A 25,983-nucleotide genomic window follows, 5' to 3' on the forward strand; every position below is an offset into this window, starting at 1 on the left:
CACCGCCGTCGTCAGTGTCAGCCAGTTTGCCGTGGCATACGGAGCTCCATCGCAGTCTTTAACACTGGTAGCATGCCGCGACAGCGTGGACGTGAACCGTATGTGCAGTTGACGGACTTTGAGCGAGTGCGTATAGTGGGCATGCGGGAGGCCGGGTGGACGTACCGCCGAATTGCTCAACACGTGGGGCGTGAGGTCTCCACAGTACATCGATGTTGTCGCCAGTGGTCGGCGGAAGGTGCACGTGCCCGTCGACCTGGGACCGGACCGCAGCGACGCATGGATGCACGCCAAGGCCGTAGGATCCTACGCAGTGCCGTAGGGACCGCACCGCCACTTCCCAGCAAATTAGGGACACTGTTGCTCCTGGGGTATCGGCGAGGACCATTCGCAACCGTCTCCATGAAGCTGGGCTACGGTCCCGCACACCGTTAGGCCGTCTTCCGCTCACGCCCCAACATCGTGCAGCCCGCCTCCAGTGGTGTCGCGACAGGCGTGAATGGAGGGACGAATGGAGACGTGTCGTCTTCAGCGATGAGAGTCGCTTCTGCCTTGGTGCCAATGATGGTCGTATGCGTGTTTGGCGCCGTGCAGGTGAGCGCCACAATCAGGACTGCATACGACCGAGGCACACAGGGCCAACACCCGGCATCATGGTGTGGGGAGCGATCTCCTACACTGGCCGTACACCACTGGTGATCGTCGAGGGGACACTGAATAGTGCACGGTACATCCAAACCGTCATCGAACCCATCGTTCTACCATTCCTAGACCGGCAAGGGAACTTGCTGTTCCAACAGGACAATGCACGTCCTCATGTATCCCGTGCCACCCAACGTGCTCTAGAAAGTGTAAGTCAACTACCCTGGCCAGCAAGATCTCCGGATCTGTCCCCCATTGAGCATGTTTGGGACTGGATGAAGCGTCGTCTCACGCGGTCTGCACGTCCAGCACGAACGCTGGTCCAACTGAGGCGCCAGGTGGAAATGGCATGGCAAGCCGTTCCACAGGACTACATCCAGCATCTCTACGATCGTCTCCATGGGAGAATAGCAGCCTGCATTGCTGCGAAAGGTGGATATACACTGTACTAGTGCCGATATTGTGCATGCTCTGTTGCCTGTGTCTATGTGCCTGTGGTTCTGTCAGTGTGATCATGTGATGTATCTGACCCCAGGAATGTGTCAATAAAGTTTCCCCTTCCTGGGACAATGAATTCACGGTGTTCTTATTTCAATTTCCAGGAGTGTAGTTCAGTCAAAAAAAGAATAGGGGCTTTTGAAATGTGGTGCATCATATAATACTGAAGATTAGATGGTTAGATCGGATAGCTAACAAGAAGTTGCTGAATCGAATTGGGCAGAAAAGAAATTGATGGTACCACCTGATTAAAAGGTGGGACCGGTATATATGACACATTCTAAGGCAGAAAGGATTATGAAATCCAATTTTAATTCCGTAGAATTGCTTGACATAATCATTGCTCTTCAAATGTGTGTAAAACAGAATTTTCTCAGTTTAAGAACACGTACTACAGTCAGTCTGATGGCCCAGCTATGGGCTCCTCTCTTAGTTCTATGTTACTTGAAATTTTCATGGACAATTTCGAAGAAATTTCTTATAGAAAGAGCCACTGAATTGCAATATTAAGTACTGGTATGTGGATGATGTGTTGTGTTTATGGACTGGTACCACTAGACAGTTAGATACATTACTACGACATTTAAACTCGCACATTATTAAAATGGAGCTGGGTGATCATCAGTTAAGTCTTCCGGGCTGAGAGGACGTGGACGATCTGTAAAACTTCTTCTCCCTGGCGTTTCGTTGCTAACTGCGGGCAACATCTTCCGAGGTGGGTCAACGACGCAATTGCAGACTTGCAGTCGTTTACTCACCTCGGAAGATTTTGCCCGCAGTTGGCAACGAAACGTCAGGAAGAAGTGTTATAGATCGACCGCGGCCTCTCAGCTCGGTAGTCTTAACTAATGAAGACGCTGGCTGTGAAAGCCTACACGTTATGATTGGAGGTGGGTGACTTTTCAATAAATTTACTGGACCTTAATATAGAGACTAGCACAAGGAGACACTTATTTAGCATCTATAGAAAAACCATAGCTACAGATATGGTAATGCCTGCAAGCTCCCAGCGTCCAAACAGCCACAAACCATCTTTTCATTCCATGGTGCAGCGGCTCATATCTGTTCCATTATCTGTATCTGCCTTTCAGATAGAACTATAGCTCATCAAAGATATCGATTCCAGTAATGGCTGTAGCACCACCGTGATTGATAATGTATTAAGAACAAAGAAAATCCGTAAAATTGCACCACTTTTGTATGTTTGCCAAAAAGAACTACTTAGTAGTTACAAAAACTGGTGCATTGCCCCATATATTGATAACAGAGTCTCGCAACTGCAGACTTGCATTTGGTAATACGAAGAGCATACCAAAATTTTTTATTCAATATTAAAGAGAAACTCAACCTCTGGCACAGAGTGGTCTGTATAAAATCACAAGCAAGCACTGTGGAATAGTATGTGCTGGTCAGGCAGGTAGAACTGTGGCAATTAGATTATATGAACATAAGAGAAGCTGGAGGTTAAGAAAGAAAGATTCAACCGTTGCCGATTGTCTTTTAACAGAAAACCACTCATATGATGGAGAATGTGAAGTATTACGTACTTTTAAGAAAACCAGAACTACTGGAAATGTAGAATTTACGTTCCAGTGGACCCGCAGCTTGCATGAGGTCGAAGAACGACATACTTTATTTAAGTACAAGTTTTTGCTGCACTATTTATTTACCTATAGATATATGGCACAGAATGACAGCTTAGTATTAAATGACCAAACTCCGGGAAAAACACTCCTTTAATTGACTTTTACTAACAAAAAGTAGATGGAAATTGTAAATTCAGTTTTTTTTCATCAATTGTAAAATGTATACCCTCATAAAAATTTTATGTATCCTTTTTTTAGTTTATGTATCTATTTCAGTTAGTGAAAAATGGGGTAATGTTTTCTTTTGTAAGCACTCTAAATGTCATCATTTTTGTATCTTTCTTGTCTTATGGGTAAATAATAGCTGTGTGAGTCGTGAGTCATTTATCTGTGTTTGCGACATTAAGTTGTCATCCGAAGAAGGCCTAAGAAGCCGGAAGCTGGTTTTTTCGTGTCCAAATAGACATAATTTTGCACACAGGAACTGTTTCCTATTTAATATTATTATCATGTCCCGCAAGCTCCTACGGAAAATTCAGTTAACAACAACATACTGCTCACAGCGTTGTGTGAAGTAAAAAGACATTTATAAAGAAAGAAATTACACACTCTACATTAATACGTGTGTGCAGTGTCCTCGGAACCCAAAAGAAGAAGGATTAGTCAGAACTAAGTATGACAAGCTATCATTACAGGGCACTATTCAGTTGGCCCTGCAAAACCATATAACATAAAGTCGCGTTTTCAATAAACAAAAACCCACTTATGATAGCAAAGAGGCGCTGAAAATTTTTGGGTAAAAAGAAAAAACAGTGTTTTTGCAAAAAGGCGGAGTCCATATCCTATAATTTAACTGCAAATGCGGAAAGAAAGGACAAGAGCTGCAGATCAAAAATGTCCAAATGTGTGTGAAATCTTATGGGACTTAACTGCTAAGGTCATCAGTCCCTAAGCTTACACACTACTTAACCTAAATTATCCTACGGACAAACACACACACCCTTGCCCGAGGGAGGAGTCGAACCTAAGCCGGGACCAGCGACACAGTCCATGACTGCAGCGCCTTAGACCGCTCGGCTAATCCAGCTCGGCAGCTGCAAATCCAAAAGATGAATATAGGAGTAGTTAATTTGGTAATGGAAGCATGTGGGGAATGACAATTGTAGAGGGATACCCTTGCATAATTACATTAAGCGGGTCAAATGGCTGTAGAGTATAAAAGATTCCAGTTTAGTTCACATTCGAATTTCCAGGAGGGAACTGCCATGAAGAAAGTAACCATGCGAGAAATATTGAATAAGTATCAGAAAGTTAATTTTCCACTAGTCGGAGCGTGGAATGTCAGAAGCTTGTATGTGGTAGGAATCTAGAAAATCTGAAAAGGGGAATACAGAAGCTCATTTTACATATAGTGGAGGTGAGCGAAGAGAAATGCAAAGAAAATTTCTCGCCAAACGCATGTAGTATGACATCAACATCAAGGTTTAAGAGTTCGATCCCCAGTCAGTACTATGATTTTTCCCTCCATTTATAACTTCTTTCACCTCACGCAATGTTTGTTAATGTTAAAAATGAACCGTTTCTTGGAATTCGCAGTAAACTTTTGGTCTCCCTAAAACAGGCTGGATTGTCGGCTCGTGGGTTGGAGGAAGAGACTGGTGTGCCATAACCTACAGTAGGACCATGAATAATAAAGAGCTATGGTGTTCAACCTTCTCGTTGATGACAGTTTTACCTTTTTGCTTTAGGAATGAAGTACGTACGAAGTGCAAATAAAATAAAGCGAGTGGCTGCAGGAAAAATTATGATGAAATCAAAAAAGAAATGGTTGCCGTTATAACAAAATTTTATAAAATTAGAAAGAGTGGCTTCAAGATTAAGAGTGAACGCGGAATTCCACTGTTAAACGCGCAAGAGAGCGTGGATAGGTGGAAATAATAAACTGAAGGCCTCTAAGAGGCAGATTAACTATCTGTTGACACCTTATCAGACAAAATGGGAGTCGATTTAGAAGAAATAGGCGATTCAGTATTAGAGTCAGAGTTTAAAAGACCTTTAGGAAACTTGCGATCACATAAGGTAGAAGGCACTGATAACATTCCTTCGGAAATTCCAAAATAAGTGGGGAAGTGGTAGCTAACAACTATTCGATTGGCACGTAGAATTTAGGATAGAGGAGTCATATCATCTAGCTTCTGAAAAAATATCTTACACATAATCCTGAAGATAGCAAGAGCAGAGCGATGCGAAAATTATTACGAAATTAGCTTAACAGCATGTGCATCCAAGATGCTGGAAAGAATGATATACAGAAGATTGGTAAAGGAAACTTAGGATCTGTTAGGTGACGATCAGTTTGGCTCTAGGAATAATAGTATCATTTCTGAACTTGCGCTTGACAATGGAAACAAAACTTACCGTAAATTAAGACACGTTCATAGGCTTTGTCGATCTAGAAGAAACGTTCGAGCATGTAACTTGGGCAAAATCTTTGACAGTCTCAAAAAATTAGATGTAAAGCTATAGGGAAAGACCGGTAATCCACAATACGTACAAGAACAAAGAGGAAACAATAAGAATGGAAGATATGAAAGAAGAATTAGGATTAAAAATTATGTAAGATAAGAACGCCATTTTCTGTCTCTACTGTTCAATCCATGTATCGCAAAACTAATGATGGAAATGAAACAACGATACAGGAGTGGGATTGAAATTCAGTGTGAAAGAGTATCAATGATAAGTTTCGCTGATCACGTTGCTATCGACAGTGAAACCTAGAAAGAATTTCAGGGCTTCTTGAATGGAATGAACAAATGGTTCAAATGGCTCTGAGCACTATGGGACTTGACTTCTGTGGTCATCAGTCCCCTAGAACTTAGAACTACTTAAACCTAACTAACCTAAGGACATCACACACATCCATGCCCGAGGCAGGATTCGAACCTGCGACCGTAGCGGTCATGCGGTTCCAGACTGAAGCGCCTAGAACCGCACGGCCACATAGGCCGGCAATGGAATGAACACTCCAAGGCATAGTGAAATGCTACGTAGCGTTTGTGATGTTTCGTTATAAGTGATAATATTGTAAAATTTAGCGCTGACCGTGTACTGCTGTGTGTACACCACCACTTATTTATATCTGTTAGTTTGCAGATCGTCTTTCTTGAGACAGAATAGCGACAAGAAAGGATGACTTCTTGTTAAAACTTTGGATTAAAGTCGTCGTAGTATAGATGATTGCTGCTTTGCTTAGGCAAACAGTAACTGCGTTTAATATAGAGCTCACGTAAATACACTGGATCTCTAGCTTTTGCGCTGACATCATAAGATAATCTATTTTCCACGTTAACGTGCTTCGAAGTTATTTGAAGTTAAATGAATTTTAATCTTAGGTCTACAACTTTGCTTCCTCCGTTTTTTTTTCGAAGTTCGAGGCTTTATTGTGAAAAACATACAAAAAATTTACTATTAAAAGTATTGGCCATCGCTGACCGGTACTTTCGCCCATATTTCGGGCAGCATACGAATCCCTCGGCGGGAGAACTGGGCATCATTTGAAGTGATTCACGAAACGATCCAATTTTGCACTTGTTTATATGACCGGAAGTGCTAGTCAGTCAGACCGTGCGCCATTGATCGAAAAACGTGGTAGTCAGAGGGACCAATGTCTGGAGAATATGACGGGTGATGTAGGACTTCTCATTTCAACGTTTCCAACTATGTTTTGACGTGTTTTTCAATTGGAGTCGAGCATTGTCATGCTGCAATATCACCTTATAGTGTTTAGGGAGAGAGATAATGTGACTACGTTTAGCCGCACCAGAATTGGAAGTCCAGAAACGTTACGGCGGTTCTGGAACATTGGTTGAAGATTAATTCCTTTGGATACAATATTTACCTCGTCTCCCCAACGATATACAACAATGGCAGAGTGGCTGTGTCGACATTCTCTCTTCATGCTGACTTCTCCGGAAAGGTCCTTTAAAAAATACAAGTCCTCGTCGCATCGGGCTATGGAGATAAGGAGGTAGCTTGGTAGCAGAATGAAAACTTGCAACTTTCGCATATTATAGCTTTTAATTGACATAATATTGGGAGAGTGCAAGTACATACGTCTTTATCGCACCAGCTCAAAAGACCGACAGGCGCCGAGATCGGCGAAAAAAACAATTGAGGTACATAAAAAAATGGTAGTATAGCTCCAGTTTGCTATCAGCTTACTGAGATATAATCATACCTCCCTATGTTATCTTTGCCGCACGGGGACGGTGCGAGTAAGAATCATTATAAATATTTATTTACATGTGTAGGCCATTTAAAGAAACCGCTGTATTGTGGCCGTTTGTCTTTCAATGCCCGTCCCAAAGGGATCAGTCGCTTTCGATAACGATCTCCTGTGATTGTTTCCATAGTTTTAGTGGTTTCGAAAACTGTCTCTCTTCCAACGCCATGCTGTTCTTCGAAGTCAAAATCACCGTTCTTGAAGCGCTGAAACCGTTCTTTCGCTAATTGGTGCCTCGTCATAGGACTTACCTTGCATTTTATGAGCCTCAGCCGCAGATTTCTTGATTTTAAAGCAGAAAATTAAAACTTCCCGCAAATGACGAGAACTGGGCTCGTAAGTTGACTTATTAACCAAGAATAACTTTATGATGCAGTCACATATTGACTAATATTTGCCGGCCGGAGTGGCCGTGCGGTTCTAGGCGCTGCAGTCTGGAGCCGGGCGACCGCTACGGTCACAGGTTCGAATTCTGCCTCGGGCATGGATGTGTGTGATGTCCTTAGGTTAGTTAGGTTTAATTAGTTCTAAGTTCTAGGCGACTATTGACCTCAGAAGTTAAGTCGCATAGTGCTCAGAGCCATTTGACTAATATTTTGATGGCGCTATATTTACAAATGCCTGAGCTTATTGTATGAGACGACTTACCACCTGCACCAGCACTTGTCGTTACTGCCATCTAATGCAAAATGGAGGAAGCAAAGTTTTCATCCAAATTCCAATAATAGATTATTCTGTTCCGTGTAACATTTATTACTTAGCTTAAATACGTTTTGGCAATCTATTTCAAAATCAAAGATGGCGTTGGTCTGTTCACTTTTTCGTACTACTCACAATATAATTGTTTGTGTCTGGATTCAATTGATCAAATTTTCATAAAGAGACATGAAAATAACATTCTTCATGTGCATATCGGGTGACATGCAAAACTCGATCAATATATATATATATATATATATATATATATATATATATATATATATATATATATATATATATATATATATATATATTAACAATTTGTACCTATAACATGGTCGTTTGTTTTATGTCATCACTTACATAGAATTACGGATTTTTGTAGCTTGAATGTCTGATAATTATTATTGTTTCGGTAAAATAGTACTGTCCAGCTATCTACATGCTTAGCATACACAGCTTTGCTTCAAGGACTGTTACCAGCCTCGGCAGGGACTTTGCTGGCTTCTCTATCAACGATCATAAAATTAAATAATATCGGCCCAATTAGACACTTTGGCTCTCAGGCCTACTTCCTTGTAAGTGACATCCTGACGTATCGCCCCCCGCAAATGACGTCTTCGGACCCGGTTACCCCCCGAAACTCTCAGTATTCTCGTACCCACTGCTAAATGGTGGAATGAGAGCCACTTTCTCATTTAGCCCAGCAGTAAATGCTACTGGCCGCTTACGGCCTCGTACCCAGGGTTGTAGATCCGTAGATCTATTAACTGAGCGTCATCTGCTTCGGTATTCTGCATTACTACTAAGAAATCTACGACTGTAGACTCTAAGACTGAACAATATAAATAAAAAAATACGCACCACTCAGGAGTTATCCGAATGGGACGGAGATCGGTAGATGTGAAGTGCATGTACAGACAAACAAAATTCCAGAAAAATTTGACGATTTATTCAATAGAAATAGTTTCACAAACTGAGCAAGTCAATGACGCGTTGGTTCACCTCTGGTCCTTAAGCAAGCTGTTATTCGGCTTGGCAGAGTTGTTGGATGTTCTCCTGAGGGATATCGTGGCACATTCTTTTCAATTGGTGCGTTAGATCCGCAGAGTCCCGAGCAGGTTGGAGGGCTCCGCCCATAAAGCACCAAACATTCGGCGATGTTGTTGTGCAAGGTAGAGTTTGGCAGGCACGAAGACCGAAACTCTTGCCGTGTGCGGGCGGGCATTATTTTGCTGAAAGGTAAGCCCAGGATGGCTTGCCATGTTGGCAACAGAACGTGACGTAGAATTCGTCGACGCAGCGCTGTGCTGTTAGGGTGCCGCGGATGACAACAAAGGAGTCCTGTTATGAAAAGAAACGGAACGCCAGACCATCATAGTTAGTTGTCGGGCCGCGTGGCAGGCGACAGTCAGGTTGGTATCCACAGCTGTCCGGGGCGTCGCCAGACACGTTTTCGCTGGTCATTGGGCACAGCTCTTCTCCAGGCCGAAGACGTGTCTGGAGAGGTCCCGGACAGCAGTGGGATATGAACCTTAAGCCTAGTTTACACGACGACACTAGGTTGCACGCAACTGCGTTACCGGCCACTGCGCATGCGCACCGCGAGTTTGCGCACCTCGTCGGTCAAACTAAACACTTTGGCAACACTAGTTGAGTTTTGAGGTTATGTGTGTTCGTAGAGTGAAACCAACGGAGAATAATGTTCGCTCTTTGGATATCTATCCTTTACATAGGTGTTTGTGGGATTTCAGTGATGCTGATTACAAAAATAAGCAATATATTGCTGCTCCTGAGACCTTCAAGTGCGATCAGAACTTCGACCATAAATATAACAGACTGACCCTGACGTCATTTTCGTGGCTCCAACATCTCTGGGCTAAAGTCACGTGAATGTTGGCAAAACATGGTTGTTTCGTGTTGCGCTTTTGGCTGTACTCAGCGTTTTGTCGGGGAAAATGGCATTACATTTCACGTGTGTTTCTATGACAGTGCAGATGCGTTTATTGAAATCTGCTGAAGTGACTTTTATGTTTTTTACACTTGAAATAGAGTATCACGTAAATTAAAGTGTTGAAAGTGATGCCTGTAAAGTGAGACTCATATCAAATTTTGGAAACTATCTGTGATAATTCGGTTACAGAAGTAAATATAACTGTTTCTCGTTCCTACTCATAGGTTCCCTAAGGATGAAAACCGAAGGCAGCTTTGGATACAGGCCCTGAAACGGAAAAACTTTAAGCCATCGGCATCGCCTTTTTGTATATACAAGTGAGATTATAATAAGGTAAAAGCACCTATAGTCGACACCTGAAGAGAATTTTTTTCTACCTTCTAATACTATCAAATAAATGTAGGCTCCAAAATTATTTTCTGAAATTTCAAAGTCTCACCTTTCATCTAAAATATCATTTTTTTTAAAACTGATAGTATAAACTTTTATAAAAATAGTAGGAACTGAACCTTTGAAGTGCACCTAAAATTGATACTCTAAAATGGACCTGCTCCTAAAGTCGACAATTTTGGCACCTATAGTTGACATAATTCCCATATCCCATTTTCTTTTATAAAGTGACTAGAGCTCAAAACGCAGCTAATCCAACATTTACAGTTTTGACACGAGCCCACTCTTAGTGTTTAAAAGAATTTTTACGACATTTTACTTTAATTGATAGTTTATAGTAATTTCGTCCCGCTGCTCACCAGAGGGGTGTTCGATGTATTTGTTAGATTTTATAAATGATACTGTGGGCAAATCCAGGTCAAATGTAGTTCTGCCATAATTTTTCGCAAATAAGAAAGGAAGCGTTTGACAGTCAATTGAGAAATGTGGGTAAAATACGATAAAAACACAGGATGGCAGACCGCTGATTTGAAATCCCGCCACGTTTTGCCAACAGTCACTTGGTTTATGTTGGAGCCACACCAGCCCAATAGCTTCTGCACAGCAAGGCCAGTCTACTAGTATCTATGGTCGAAGGATCAGAACACAGAAAGTTTGACAATATCTGAGCGGCAGCGCAAACTTTATTGAATTAGAAGCAGATAAACAACTGAATTAAGAAAAATATAAGCAAATGTAATTCTAGTTGTGGAAATGCTCTCGTCTACAAGACCAAAATCCCATTGTTCTAGTTGGCCGACTCTTTTTTTTTTTTTTTTTTAAGGATATTGTTGACAGGGGGAAGGCTACACAAATCAAGAAGTTGCATTCCTTATTCAATATTCATCTATTTAAAACGTCGCAGCAATGCTCCCCATTCACACGTTTGAATTTTGAAATATTGCCACTGTATAGATCTTCAAGAGAGTAGTTTACAAACCATTCTCTTCTTAATGCGACCTGTTCGAATAATTACTGCTGTTAATGTTAATAATTATTACTGTTAATGTTAATAATTATTGATGTTAATGAAAAACTGTCATCACCAGCTAAATCCGCATCTTATAGCATGCCGAGTGTTCTCAATTGTAAAGCGCGCAATGTGATATGTAATTTCAGTTCTGGTGGCATTACAGTATCTCTATTTCTTATCGCAAAATTAACTCTATTTAGAAGAAACGCGAACAGTTCTGGTGACATTCTAAGATAATTAAAAGAACTTCTTGGGTCTTCCATTACAAATTATTTCAGCAAGAATACTGAGCAACCGAGCTGACGTCTTTTCTTCATCCAGTCACGAATCGAAACATGTTTCTTATTTTTTTTTCTTATGCAGCGACTCCACCCAACAAGCTTTAACTCCATCACAACCCGTGCGACGTGCAGCTGCCAAAACTTTCATTTCAGACACGACTCAGGAACCCACAAAACAACGAAACTGAAGTGTATACTGGTTTCGCCATGTCGACAGCCAAATATGAAATCATTTGCGTGCAACTTATTCCACGCAACGAGTCGTGTAAACTAGGCTTTACTGTCGCCCGCCACATGGCCCAACAACCACGAGTGATTGTCTGGAGTGCCGTTTGTTTTCATAGCAGGACCGTATTGGTTGTCATCCTCGACCCCCTCACGGCACACTGCTGCTCTCATCTTTTGCTTTCCCCTCTTTGGGGAAGTGTGAGGGGGAGTCTGTAGCCTTTAGGCTTTTACTCCCCTGTGAAAGTGTGTGTGTGATTTTTCTGTAGTTTTTGGTGTCTGTGATTTGTGATGATTGTTGTGAGTGTGTCTGGTACTTGCCTGAGGTGGGCGAGAAGTTTGTTGTTATATGGGAAGGAACAGGATGATGGATTTGGTGTAGGGATTTTCTCTTCGACTTAGTCGTCGAAGATCGTCATAGGGCGCTTGTGCTTATCGCGGGACATGTCATACCGACCTAGGGAGTGGATGAGTGCGTTTCTGGATCTGGAAGAACCCTCATAGAAGGCCCTTGCCAGATCCTGGAAACGCTCTCTCAGGAGTGGGATTTCGGCTGCGGCGTGCAAGTCGTCTGTAGGGAATCCAAGAGGTAAGCGCAGTGCCCTTCTGAGGGCGCGGTTCTGCAGCCTCTGGAGTTTGTCCAGGTGCTGCTTTGCCGCGTATCCCCAGACAGGGCACGCATATTCCATTACTGGCCGGATCAGGGCCTGATACACATTTAATGCTAGTGGGCAGGGAAGGGAGCTGGTTGAGTTCAGGATAGGATATAGGATGGACATTCTGGCGCAGGCCTTCCTGTGGACCTCGTCTATGTGGGGTTTCCACGTAAGACGAGAGTCCAAGGTTACGCCAAGGTACTTGGCGGTTCTGCGCCAGATCTCACGGCACAGCGTTACATTGACGATAGTTACGACCCGTTTTGTTGCGCTTCATGACAATCCATCTTGGGTTTACACTTCAGCAAGCTAACGCCTGTCCGCACACCGCAAACATTCCAACCTTCGGCCTTACCAAATCCTATCTTAGCCAGGAAGGTCGCCGGATCTCTCCCCAACTGAAAACGTTTGGATCATTATGGGCAGGGTCTTTCACTCAGCTCGGGATTTTGACGATCTCGCAGGCCAATTGGATAGAATTTGGCACGATATCCTCAGGGCGACATCCAACATTTAATACCAGGTCGAGTGACTGCTTGCATAAGGGCCAGAAGAAGACCGACGCGTTATTGCTTTCCTCAGTTTGTGAATCTCTTTCTCTAGAATAAATAATACAATTTTTCTGAAATTGTAATTATTTGTGTTTCCTTACATTTACATCACTTCTACCGATTTCCTTCCCATTCGGATAATTTCTTTGTGGTGCGTCGTTTTTTGTCTTAGTGTGTGTATACCCCAACATGCAATACTACATGGTCACTACTGTATCCAGGAAATTTTTGCCTGTAGAAGAGCCATGCTTATTGGCTACGTAAAACATCATCTTACAACCGATACTTTTAGCAAAAATGTCTGTCGAATCTTAATTTTGTACGTTCCTATGAATGCAGCTGCCTATTGTTATCTTCTTGAAAGTTACATATCGAGGACAAAAGGTCACATCAGAGTGTTTTCCGTAATAAGGAACTATCATCTACATATTACGATCTTCGAGTTGACAGTTACAAATTCTTCTAAATCCCCATTTAATTACTAGCATTTAAACAATGGACCGGTAAATGATTTAAGTACAAAAAATCGTTCCCCTTACTCTATAGCCAATACATTTCTTTCAAAAATATTTTAAAAAGTTGTTATTCACTGGCTGTAAAAACGTTACAACCATTGTTCGCTAGAAATATTAAAGGCTATACTTTCTTTCTTAAGTGGGATACTCGCCACCCCCTTACATTTGCTTTGTTTAACGACATGTAAAACTTGATGCCTCCTTGTTTTCAATTTCTTTTTTTATGAAATATTTGATACCATCGTACATTCTTAAAACAGAGCTTGCTCGTCCTTGCATTAACTTAAGAGCTACGACCACATACTGGTAACATTATTAGTTTGCCTGTACTTAATTGAAGTTTATGAACCTGCTTATTACTTTCTTCCATCTGGTTTCCTACACTAGTCGTAATTCTGTGTTCGCATTAGCTAGTGTAAACACTAGATTCTCTTGTCTGTGTGGTGGCCACTTCAATTTTGGAAAACAGATGCAACAATTCCTTTACTTTCTAACACATCCGAAGGCACCAACGCAGATACTGTAGTTTGTTACATACTGGAGTCTATTAAATAATGGAGTTTATTAAATACTGTTTTAATTTCTTGTATGGTCTCTTTTTATCCTTCTTTAATCGAGCGTGTAGGTACTCTGTCTGTCTCCTTCCACCACTTGTTTTCGCACGATGTTTCCTTGAGGCTATGTATGTTCTCCTTAGAAGTCCCACTAATACACCTATCCACTGATAATTACCGAGGGAGGTGACGCAATGACTATCTCACTGGACCCGTATTCGGGAGGAGGACGTTCAGAGTCCTGCTTGGTTATCCAAAATTAGGTTTTCTGTGATATTTAGGTTTTTCGTGCTTTTTAGGTTTTCTGTGTTTTCCGTGTGTCGCTTGAGGCAAATAATAGGATGTTATTTTGAAAGGGCACGGCCGATTTCCTTGCCCATCCTCCGGTGATCCGAGCTTGTGCTCCGTCTCGAACTACCTCGTTGTCGAAGGGCCGTTGAACTCAAATCTTTCTCCAATTCTTTCACTAATAACTGCGGGATAACCGCATCAAAAGCCGGTCTATTTATCTCTCCAGACAACTCTCTCTTTTCCTCTTTTGGTCTTATCGCTGTGATTGCACCACCCGTATTTTCTATTTTATCCTCTACAACATTAGCACAATTTTGATACCGTTAAACCACTACTGGATTTAACTTCAGTCATAAATTCTAAAGAGTTATCTTCCACTACGACTATACTATGTTTTGACATTTCTCTCAATTCTCCAAAACTGAGTCTTTGGTATGGTCCTAAAGTTTTGCTGAATTTTTATTTAGTTTTTCTACAATCACATCAAATTTATCTCTCATTTCTGTTTGAAATCTCTACATTTACCTATTATTTGCTCCATTTCTGTACGGTTTACGTCTTGTATGTTAGTATGGACGCCCGCAGAAATTTTTCAAAGAGGGTGCAAAATTCTGAAATTGCCTTTTTTATGTAACTTATTCGATGAGTTTGAAAAAGTGTTACGCCACAAGAACTAATGAAAATAAACTATGAGGATAAAGCTAGAAAATGTTTACAAAAACGTTTATTTATAGACCAGAATGTGGTACCAAACAAAAATTTAAAATCTTAAAGAGAAAGAATTCAGATCCTGATGAAAAACGGCGAAAATAGTCACCATTAAAACTATTCCAAGCGGAGAATCGGCCTTCAAACTTTGAAACAAGGATTATTACATTTGATGTGATCTACAACACTTTCTTCGCTGAAACCATATCTGATAACGTTAATGGTTTTATTTCACCACTTTCATGCTTTCTGTTTCTTATGTTGAAATTACTATAACCAAAAGTCACCAGAATTTCTTTTGAAAACTACGTTTGTTTGACTAGGTTACCTAAATGTAGCCTAGGGCCTATAACCGACTAGATGAAAGTGACCACCCCCAAACTGGCCCGTAGAATAGACGTTTAAAACCGTAGAACGGAACCACATCAATCTTGGTCTCTCCAGTCTGTCACATTATTGTGCGGTCATACCATCTCAAATGCTGAATTCGTAGCTGTGTGACTGCCTGTAGCCCTGTGCGATACCCCGTAAAGGTGAGAAGATTTCAGTTTCTGGAGATGAAGTCTTTTTGACGTTGAGTATTTACGCTTTTATTCCTCTTGCCTAGCGCATAATATGGCATTTTCTGTTTCGATTGAAGTATTTAAGTCGTAGATTAAGTGCAAGCGGCTGAGTTTTTGAGAGTCTGCGGTAATAGTTCTGCCGTGTTAAACTGAATGTAGAATTTGAATGCTCTCGCGTTTTTTCTTTGTCCACAGAAAATTGGTAACTACTGGTGAGATACCGTTGTGCAGATGCGGTAGGGGGCGTTCTTGAGGGAACTGGAGACGAATGACAGGCGTCAGAACTCTTCATAACATAAACTAATACGTATAACTTGACGCTATTCTTTGCATTGTGTAAGCACTCAAATATTGATAGTAACACTCTGAGGGCGAAACACTGGAGCGCGATTCGAAGTATTGTTGTAAGACAAGGTCTGCCTGCGACAGTGGAAGTAGTAGATTTATTTGGCCAGGAGAGATTTAGATGGTTTAACTAAGCTTGAAGATGGAATTCAAGGTAAAATTCTCAAGCATAGCGCAAAAGCAATTGCAGGGTTAGGCTCGCGATTGTTAGTCCGAGTCTGCAACAATCCCATGTAGACTTTGGCCACTGTTCCTATGTTTCGATACAGTGTATCGATACGTGGAACTGTTTCAGTGTTTCGGAACGGATGTGGTTCACTGTTTCGATTCGATCTCGAGCCAGACACAGAAACTGTATCGTTGTTTCAAAATAAGGCTGTTTCAGTCCACCTGTGCTTGGAACGGACTAATTGTATCGAAACAGTGATGTTTCATTCCGCTCCGTGTCGGGCGAGATTCGGGCTCGGCACAGGTACTGAAACACAACATACCACTTCGTGAAACACTTTCAAGAGTGTCGAAATCTTTTTGACAAGCAATAGCATGAAGCTTAAGATATCCGAAAATAAAGCTTCGTTTCTAGCTGACTGTCCTATGCCGAAATGGCGTAACATCTGCTTTATAAACACTAACCAAACAATAAAACAATGCATACTATTCACATTCAAAATAATAAATAGGTGAAAATCATTCAGTTAAATTACACTTTTTTTATAACATACGCTTCTCTGTTCATGTACAGTAATCATATTAAGAAAGGCTAGTAAGCCTACAACATTTCGAATAAAAAAAGGTGTAGAGTGACAGTTATTAGACATATACATAAATTTGATGTAGGTATAATTGCAAGCAATCTGTTTGACATATCACTGATAGTGTAATGGTGAACGGGAAGGGCTGGCAAGCATGGTGAATTTATAGTAACGGTTCGAAACACCTTGAAAGACAAAATTTTTTCTGTTATATTTTGTTATTTATTCGAATTATTTGGCATTATTTGTGAGACTATAGTCACTGTGCCTATTATCCACAATGATTCCCCTAGTGTGCATGGAAATTAGCAGGATGGGTATATTACCCATACTAACGGAAAGTGGGAATCCCAGTAGCATATTCGTTGTGTCTGCAGTTTGCTCCCACCTCCAGTTCCATTCGTGGTGGTTCTTCTGTCGTAGGCTATGGCTGTCCTCAGCCAATTGAAAAGTATCAAAGTCACACGACACGAAAGCAGCGCATTTGCTGCAGGAAATGCGAAACTGCCACGACGCCTAAGTGATAGTTTCATACTTTGTGCTATATGATTAGCGCTCTCGCACCTCATTTGTGTTTATATGGACAAACTTATACAGTAGACATTCAAGATGATAAAATGTGTAGGTTTTTAGATAAAAAAACACAAACTGTTTCACTGTTTCGAAACAGCGTATCGAAACATTACATTGTACTGTTTCATTTGTTTCGAAACAGTTACGTGTTTCAGTTTGCCCATCTCTAATCCCATGTTTTGCTTGTCAGTGAAATAAGCCTCCTCATCCTCCAAATAATAATAATTATTCTCCACATCTAAATAATATGCTGTGGGTACTAAAAGTTAATGCAATTTTGAAATGGAAATAATTTATTAATCTGGCACTCGGCCATTACTGACACATGACATTTGTCATTGTCAATATTAATATTTGTTCATGATGATTCTGAAGTTTTAAATAGACTTAGTGAATGAAATCCCCTCTCAAACGTTATTTAGTAGTTAACAGGACCCAAGCAAACTCCTTTTTATTAAATTCATTCTTAGTAACATTAAGCTTTAGCCGCTGCTGCTGCATGCTGCTGCTCATTGCTGTAAACCACATGGAGAATTGCATAAGTCACATTCTGTATCACTTGAAAATTCTTATTCAAATACGCAGTCAGATAGCTTATCCAAACGTTAGTTTTAAGTTTTTCATGGAACGATCTCTTGAGGGCTTAAATGACAGTGAAACTGACTCTCACACGACACACACGCAGTGTTACGCAGGTTAGATTCCGTTTACTGATAGCTCAGGTTGCTTATCGAGTCCAGTTTCACAGACAAACATAGGCATATTAGTTGCATATACGTTGCAAACCTTTCAAAATGGACTAATTCACAGAATAATATAGGCAGAGAGGTAATACTTTAGAGACATGCCTGAAATGACTTGGGGTTTTCTTTAAACCGAAAACGGGTGCAAAAACCGCCAACAGATGGTGCTGGACAACATCACGTCAGTGACGCGGCATGATCGTGTATAAAATGAGTTGCAGTGAGAGAGGGAGTCAGTGCACCAGTAATCGCGGCATGTTGACTTTACCAGAAAAGGCAGCGTTCGTGAAACTTTGCTACCGGAATGGAGAATCCGCTACTGCAGCTTTACGTCCCTATCACTCTAAGAAAGGTATCGAATCGGTTAAGGACCCAGACAAGTGTCACTGTGAATAAAATGATCACGAAGTTCGAAGCTATGGGTTGTTTAGACCAGCGCCTCTGTAGTGGGTGACCAGATTAAGCGCTACTGCTGCTCGGACGGTTCAGGCAGAAATGGAGACTTCAGTGGATTCATCTCCGCATGGTGAAGTCAGTGCTCATGAAGTCGCACGTCGCACTGGAATTCCACGAGCTACTATTTAGAGAGCACTGAGAAGTGCCTTCCAATGCTATCCATACAAAACCAGGCGTCGGCGTGAACTGTTAGCAACAGATTTTGTGACGTGGAATGCATTTGCAGTGTCGGCCTCTCAAAAAATTGGGGGAAGACGATGATTGGTTGTCTAACCTGTCGTGGACTGGCGAAGGCCATTTCACATTCTGAGGAACAGTAAGTATCCATAACTGGGCTATCGAAAATCCTAGAACTATGTGAAACCCCATTGCATGTCGAGAATATTACGGTGTGGTGTGGATTTACTATATGAATAGTGATCGGACACTTATTCTTCGATGAAATGGAGGGTGCTGCTTTTCAAAATGTCAGCGTAAAACGTGCGAGGTACGCCAATATATTACAGAATCGCATCACCCAGAACCTGATTGATAAAACGTGCTAGAATGTACGACTTTTATGCAGGATGGCGCTCCACCCCATATTAACGCCCGTGTGAAAGATCTCTTCACACACCGTCTGGTGAGGATCGCATGCTGAGCTGCTACTTCCGTCATGATTAGCCTCCCAGATCCCTACACCTCAAGCTGTGTGATTACTGGTCGTGGAATTATCTAAGTCGCAAGTCTACTGCGATCATTTGATCTTATTAGGGATGCTAAAAGACGACATTCAACGGCAGTTTCTCACTATACCTACTGATATGCTGTATAATACTGTTAGCAAGTTCGCAACATTGTCCCTCGGCTACAGGTATTGTGGATGAATGACGGCCGACATGTTGGGCATTTGTTCAGAGAACATCGTCTTTGCTAAAAATCAGTTGTTACGCTTGTTATTGCTTTTGTTATCATATGAAGCGCTATCTGTTGGTCATTTTGTGAACTTTTCTTAGGTTTTCATAAGAGCTGCATGCCATTTAAAGCGTGTGTGTCAATGTTTAATTCTCTACCTACGTTATTGTATTGAATTTTCAAATGATAACGGACTTTTTGGTCCCCCTTGTACTTGACGTTGGCTCGGCCCATCTTTCAGTATGCGGCAGTTGCCTGGGGCAACGCGGCGAAGACTCACATCGACCCTCTGCAGAGGCTTCAGAATCATGCTGTTTGCTTGGCCCTTCGCCTGCCGCAATGCTACCCAATTGATGACCTATGCGAGGAGTTCGGCCAGGCCGCGCGCCTCTTCTACAGGAATATAACGCAGTCCACAATCCCACACATCCGCGCACTTGGCACGCGGCTGCAGCGATTGCACAACACTCGTTGGCCACATCCATTGCGTCGTTTAGTCATCAGTATGAGAAGGCAACAAAAAAACTCCAGTCACCACCTAGGACAACCGAAACGTCAAGACACCCCACACACCGCAGATTGGAGGCACAACTCTCATAGTTGAAGCACAGTCTCCGACTAACAGTCTCGAAACTCTATAGTCCAAAGAAATGCAATCTTCTGAGTGAAGTTGCTGTATGCTAAACGCTTGGAGCGCCAGCATCGCTTCAGCTGTCAAAAGTTTTGTCAAGTGAAGCGATGCCAGCGCTCCAAGCGGCTGATGTGCACTAGCAGCAGAATGGAATACTACAAACGAAGAACTCGTTATTTTTAATGGTGTTACTACCGTATCTCCGAGTCACTAAATGTGGCGCTGACTTTTCCAGTACGAAGAGGAAAAAGTAACTAAAGCAATATTCCATCTCGTCTTAAGCTCAATACATAATAATGAAATCTCAGTGCAGTGTAATATATACGGTTCAAAGTAGCAGTAATCGCAATTGTATCATCTACAATCGTTTAAGAGGGGAAATAAATTGTGACCTGATGTGTTTAAGTTCAAAAATAACTGATTACGAATATATTTTTTATGGTTGGCTCGTACTTTCTGATGCTGTGCGGCAATTTCTAGTTCGTTTCAGGAGTTTCTTAGTCGATTTCAGACTCATTTTAAAACATCCAGAACTAGGCACGATTTTTACAGTCTTGGGGATATTTTTTATAGCTGCTACAATTTATAGTGGCACAATTGACTTCGAAATATTACCTCATTTGCGTTTGAAATGTGCTGCTTCACTCCATATACATTGACCAGCCATGAAACCATGACCACCGACTTACTGTCCATATAAACCCTTCCAGACGATAGCAGCGTCATCTGGCGAGAAATGACTGCTAATCAGACACACGATCAGTGCATGCAGTATCAGTGAGCATGCTGACCGTGTGTAGGAGGAGAAGGTGCGCGATGTATCTGAGTTTGACCGAGGGCAGTTTGGCAGATTGTGATGGCCCAGAGGCTCGGCACGAGCATTTCGGAAACTGCGTGACTTGTCGGATGATCGAGGAGTGGTGTGGTGAATGTCTTCAACACGTGGCGAAACCAGGGTGAAACCACGTCCAGACCTCGTGGGGTTGGGCGGCCACCACTCATTATAGATGTCGGACATCGTAGGCTGGGCAGACTGGTGAAACAGGACAGCTGGCGGAACTAACATCGGACTTTAATGCTGGGCAGAGTACAAGTGTGCCTGAACAGATAGTGCACCAAACACTCCTAACGGTGGGCCTCTGCTGCCGATGACCAATCCACGTGCCAATGTTAAAATCATGACATCGGCAACTACAACTGAAATGGGCATGTGACTATCGGCAATGGTTCAAATGGCTCTGAGGTCATCAGTCCCCTAGAACTTAGAACTACTTAAACATAACTAACCTAAGGACATCACACACATCCATGCCCAAGGCAGGATTCGAACCTGCGACCGTAGTGGTCGCGCAGTTCCAAACTGTAGTGCCTAGAACCGCTTGGCCACCCCAGCCGGCTATCTGCAATGGACATTGGTGCAGTGGTAGAGTGTTGTATTATCTCACGAACCCTGATACCTTCTTCATCATATCTATGGGAGGACGCCAGTCCGTCGTATTACAGGGGAGCGGCTCCTTGACACCTGTACTGCGGAATGGAGACCAGCTGGGGAACATTCACGTGGGCATCCATGGGTCCACTGTAGCTCGTCCAAGGCACTAGGACAGCCATGGAGTACCGAACACTGCTTGCAGACCACATACGCCCCTTCCTGACGATCATGTTTCCCGACAGCAGTGGCATTTTTCAGCAAGATAATGCGCCATGTCACAATGCCAGAAGTGTGATGGAGTGGTTCTAGGAACATAGTGGCGAGTTCCGATTGATGTGCTTCCCCCCTCCCCCAACTCGCCAGAACTGAACCCGATCGAACACATCCGGGATGTGATTGAAGGTGGCACTAGAGCCCATAGCCCCCCTCCCCGGAATTTACGGGAATTATGTGACGTGTGTGTGTGCACATGTGGTGTCAGCTCCCTCCAGCTACCTCCCAAGGCCTGATTCCATCCATGCCACGACGCGTCGCCGCTGTTATCCGTGCCAAAGGTGGACATACCGCCTGTTAGGCTGGTGGTCATAATGTTCTGGCTGATTAGTATGTACAGTACACTGTCATTTCACAGTGTGTTTATTCATGGTAGCCACATGGAAGCTCTGCAGTAGGGGTTTCAAAAAAACTGTGGGGGTTTCACGACTGTTTGTCACAGACTATGGCTTAAACTCCACCGAAAGTTGGGATAAGTAGCAATTCCGTCATGCAGTACGACAACGACGAATAGGTTTCAACACAGATTATCCTGAGGCTGCTCTAAGATCGCGCCGAGCTTATGGAAAAGAATGGAGTGAGACCTTATGAACCTTGCACGGCGCTATTGCTATCCCGACTGCTAACGAAATGTTGCAATCCAGCATTAGTGGAATAATAATAATAATAATAATAATAATAATAATAATAATAATATTTATTTGTCCATGGTAACTTAACAGTCTTGGAGATCGTCATTTTTTGTACAATTATATCAATATCATGTCATTCCAAGAATAAAGATATACTTCAAGTAGCACATTGTATATCATTCCATGCAATAATGTTATAAACACATTAGCACATTATATATCACTCCATACATATAATGATTATATACATCAATTAGCTAATTATAACAATACCACCACTAATATACTGCAGTATGTAAAAGAATAAACTAACAGTGCTGCAGCTCAGAATTCTTTTAATGAGTATAAACATCTTTCTATTAACCAATTTTTCAACTTGCTCTTGAAAAGATTGCCTTGGAGTGCTTTATATTTTTTAGCAACTTATTATAGAATTGTCTCCCAGTTACATATGGACTGTGGTCTGTAGCTTTCTTGTTAGTCCGTATCCTATGATAGTCACTTTTGGCTCGAGTATTGTAATTATGGGTGTCACTGTTCTTTACACTATTTTCCTCGTTCTCTTTTACAAACATTATGGTCTTAAATACATACAATGATTAAACAGTCAGTAATTTATAATTTTTGAAATAGTCCCTACAGGACTGGCGTTTGCTTATATTAGCAATTATCCTAACTGTTCTCTTTTGAAGCCTGAAAATGCGATCCATATAGACAGTGGGTGCCCCACCCCAGACCTCGATCCCATATTGCAGATGTGAGTGTATTAACCCATAATACACTTGTTTAAGGACAAGGGAGCTACTAGATTTGCAAGACGTTTTAGTAAGTAAATATTACTAGAAACCTTTTTACAGATGGAGCTGATATGCTCTTTCCAAGTGAGATGTTCATCAATCAATATGCCTGAAAACTTATGTTTGTCAGATGTTTCAACTGTAGAAAGTGATTGAGTATGAGTATTATTAAAATGTAGCAAGAACTTTATTACTACAGTCTTGTCCTTATGCAGTGTAAGCTTATTCACTGTTAGATATTCTGTAATCATTTCAAAGTTCTCTTTGTTGCTTTGGAATGCTGCCCGCTCTGTACAGCCCCAGCTAACAAAAGAAGTATCATCAGCGTAGTTCACTAGTTTGGAGTTTTGTGGCTGTGTTATATCATTAATATATACTATAAACAAGAATGGTCCAAGTATACTTCCTTGGGGAACTCCACAATTGAGAGTTCTGTATGCTGACTTTACTGTTTGGATCTTACTTTCATTTTATACTTTAGTTTTGTGCACTGTCTTCTGTCACTTAGTAATTTTAGAGCTACTCCTCTTATCCTGAAATTTTCTAACTTGGATAACAGTACTGCATGATTCACAGAATTGAATGCTTTAGACAGATCTAGGAAAGTCCCTATAACTTTGTTTCCTTCATCCAGCCTGTTCAGTAGTTCATGGAAAAAAGTTGCTAATGCTGTTATTATAGATCATCCTTTTCGAAACCCATGCTGTGGTTTATTTAATAGTTTGTATTTACAGAAGAAGGATTCCATTTGATCTAGAATTATTCTTTCAAGCAGCTTGCCTAAGTGTTGAAGTCAAAGAGATTGGCCGGTAGTTATTTGTGTCTGTGTAACCCCCTTTTTACACACTGGCTGTATCTCCGTGATTTTTAAAAGCTCTGGAAAGGTCCCCTGGCCAATTGAACTGTTAATTAGATGTGTTATTGGTTTTATTAACTCATTTTTTTCATTCTTTAAGTAGTGTGGACAATATGTCATCCCAACCACTAGATGATTTTACTTTGAGTTTTGAGATTATATTCATGACCTCAAACTCTGTTACACTCCTTAGGAAAAATGAATTACTTATTTTAACTGTGTTTATTTTCAGGGCTGATTCATCTTTTTCTTCTCTGCATGCCTTACTAAAATGTTTAATGAAGGCTTCACATACAGACTTTGGTTCATTCAACAGTATTCCATTTTCTTCTAATGCAATGTTGCTGCAGCCTGGTTTTTCTCTATGTTCACATTCTTTGTTTACAATATGACAGGCTGTTTTGCTAATGTTACTAGTTTTTCTTATCTGTTCAGCAAAACGAAGTGCTTTTAATCTCTTCAGGGATTCCCTGTATGTCTTTCTGGTGCGTTTGTATTTTGTTAGGAAGTACTGCAATTTTGTTTCTCGGAACAGCACATAAAGGTCCTTCATATTTTTCTTTAGTTTATGCATTTCTGGGGGAATTTTAAGTTTCTTTGTGGGACCTGATTTCTTTAGTCCTTTTTTACTATTGGACATGCCTGATTAAAACTATGGTTAAATATTTCAAAGAGAGACTGCAATGGGGCAAGGACACAAAGTTAAGTATACTTAATACTGCATGTATTGTAAATAAATACGTTTATGTTTTAATCATTCTGTAGTGTTTGGTGTTTTATATAGTGTTAAACCCTCTCGTTACACTGACGGGCACAACAGTTAAAAGTTTAGACCACGTAGCAGGTGAAGTGAAGGAATTCTGCTCCTTTGGAAGCAAAATAGTAAAGTTGACATTCTTTGCTAAATGACATCTGCCAGTATCAAATATAGACCTAAAATTTGGAGAGGACGTTTCTATGGATGTAGGAGGACGTGTTATAAAGCATTGCTTCCGAATTTTTTACATGAAAACTCATGAAGTTTTTTAAGTAAAACAAACGTTATTAACATTCTACATCTTTAGTCTTCATGTGTACATATTTGCAGCCCTGTGCCGCTAGAATGTTCCGAATTGTACTGTGGAACATAGTATTTAACGTGTAACGTAACTAAGTTGGTGAGTGAGAAACAGCATGCTGAAATCGAGTTTCGAATTCGAAGGGTTCGTCCACACATGGTACACCCCCTCCTTCAGCACGACAATGCCAGACCACACACGAGTTCTGTGACAGCTGCAACAATTCGACACCTTGGTATCACTGTCGTCGAGCATCCTCCATATAGTTCCGACTTGGTTACATCCGATTTTCATCTGTTTCAAACATTTAAAGAACGTCTTCGAGGACATCACTTTAATAGCGATGAAGCGATGCAAGCAGGGGTGAGGTTGTGGCTCTGTCAACAGAATTGAACGTATCAACAAAAATTGACCGGCTGGGAGAAATCTGTTCGTCGTCAGGGTAACTATGTTGAGAAATACACTACTGGCCATTAAAATTGCTACACCACGAAGATGACGTGCTGCAGACGTGAAATTTAGCCGACAGGAAGAAGATGCTGTAATATGCAAATGATTAGCTTTTCAAAGCATTCACACAAGGTTGGCGCCGGTGGCGACACCTACAACGTGCTGACATGAGGAAAGTTTCCAATTGATTTCTCATACACAAACAGCAGTTGACCGTCGTTGCCTGGTGAAACGTTGTTGTGATGCCTCGTGTAAGGAGGAGAAATGCGTGCCATCACGTTTCCGACTTTGATAAAGATCAGATTGTAGCCTATCGCGATTGCGGTTTATCGTATCGCGACATTGCTGCTCGTGTTGGTCGAGATCCAATGACTGTTAGCAGAATATGGAATCGGTGGGTTCCGGAGGGTAATACGGAACGCCGTGCTGGATCCCAACGGCCTCGTATGACTAGCAGTCGAGATGACTGGCATCTTATCCGCATGGCTGTAACGGATCTTGCAGCCACGTCTCGATCCCTGAGTCAACAGATGAGGACGTGTGCTAGGCAACAACCATCTGCACCAACAGTTCGACGACGTTTGCAGCAGCATGGACTATCAGCTCGGAGACCATCGATGTGGCTATCCTTGACCTATCAGAGAAATAAGTGCCTGCAATGGTGTACTCAACGACGAACTTGGG

The sequence above is a fragment of the Schistocerca cancellata genome, chromosome 5, assembly GCF_023864275.1.
Source record: "Schistocerca cancellata isolate TAMUIC-IGC-003103 chromosome 5, iqSchCanc2.1, whole genome shotgun sequence".
Lineage (NCBI taxonomy): Eukaryota > Metazoa > Arthropoda > Insecta > Orthoptera > Acrididae > Schistocerca > Schistocerca cancellata.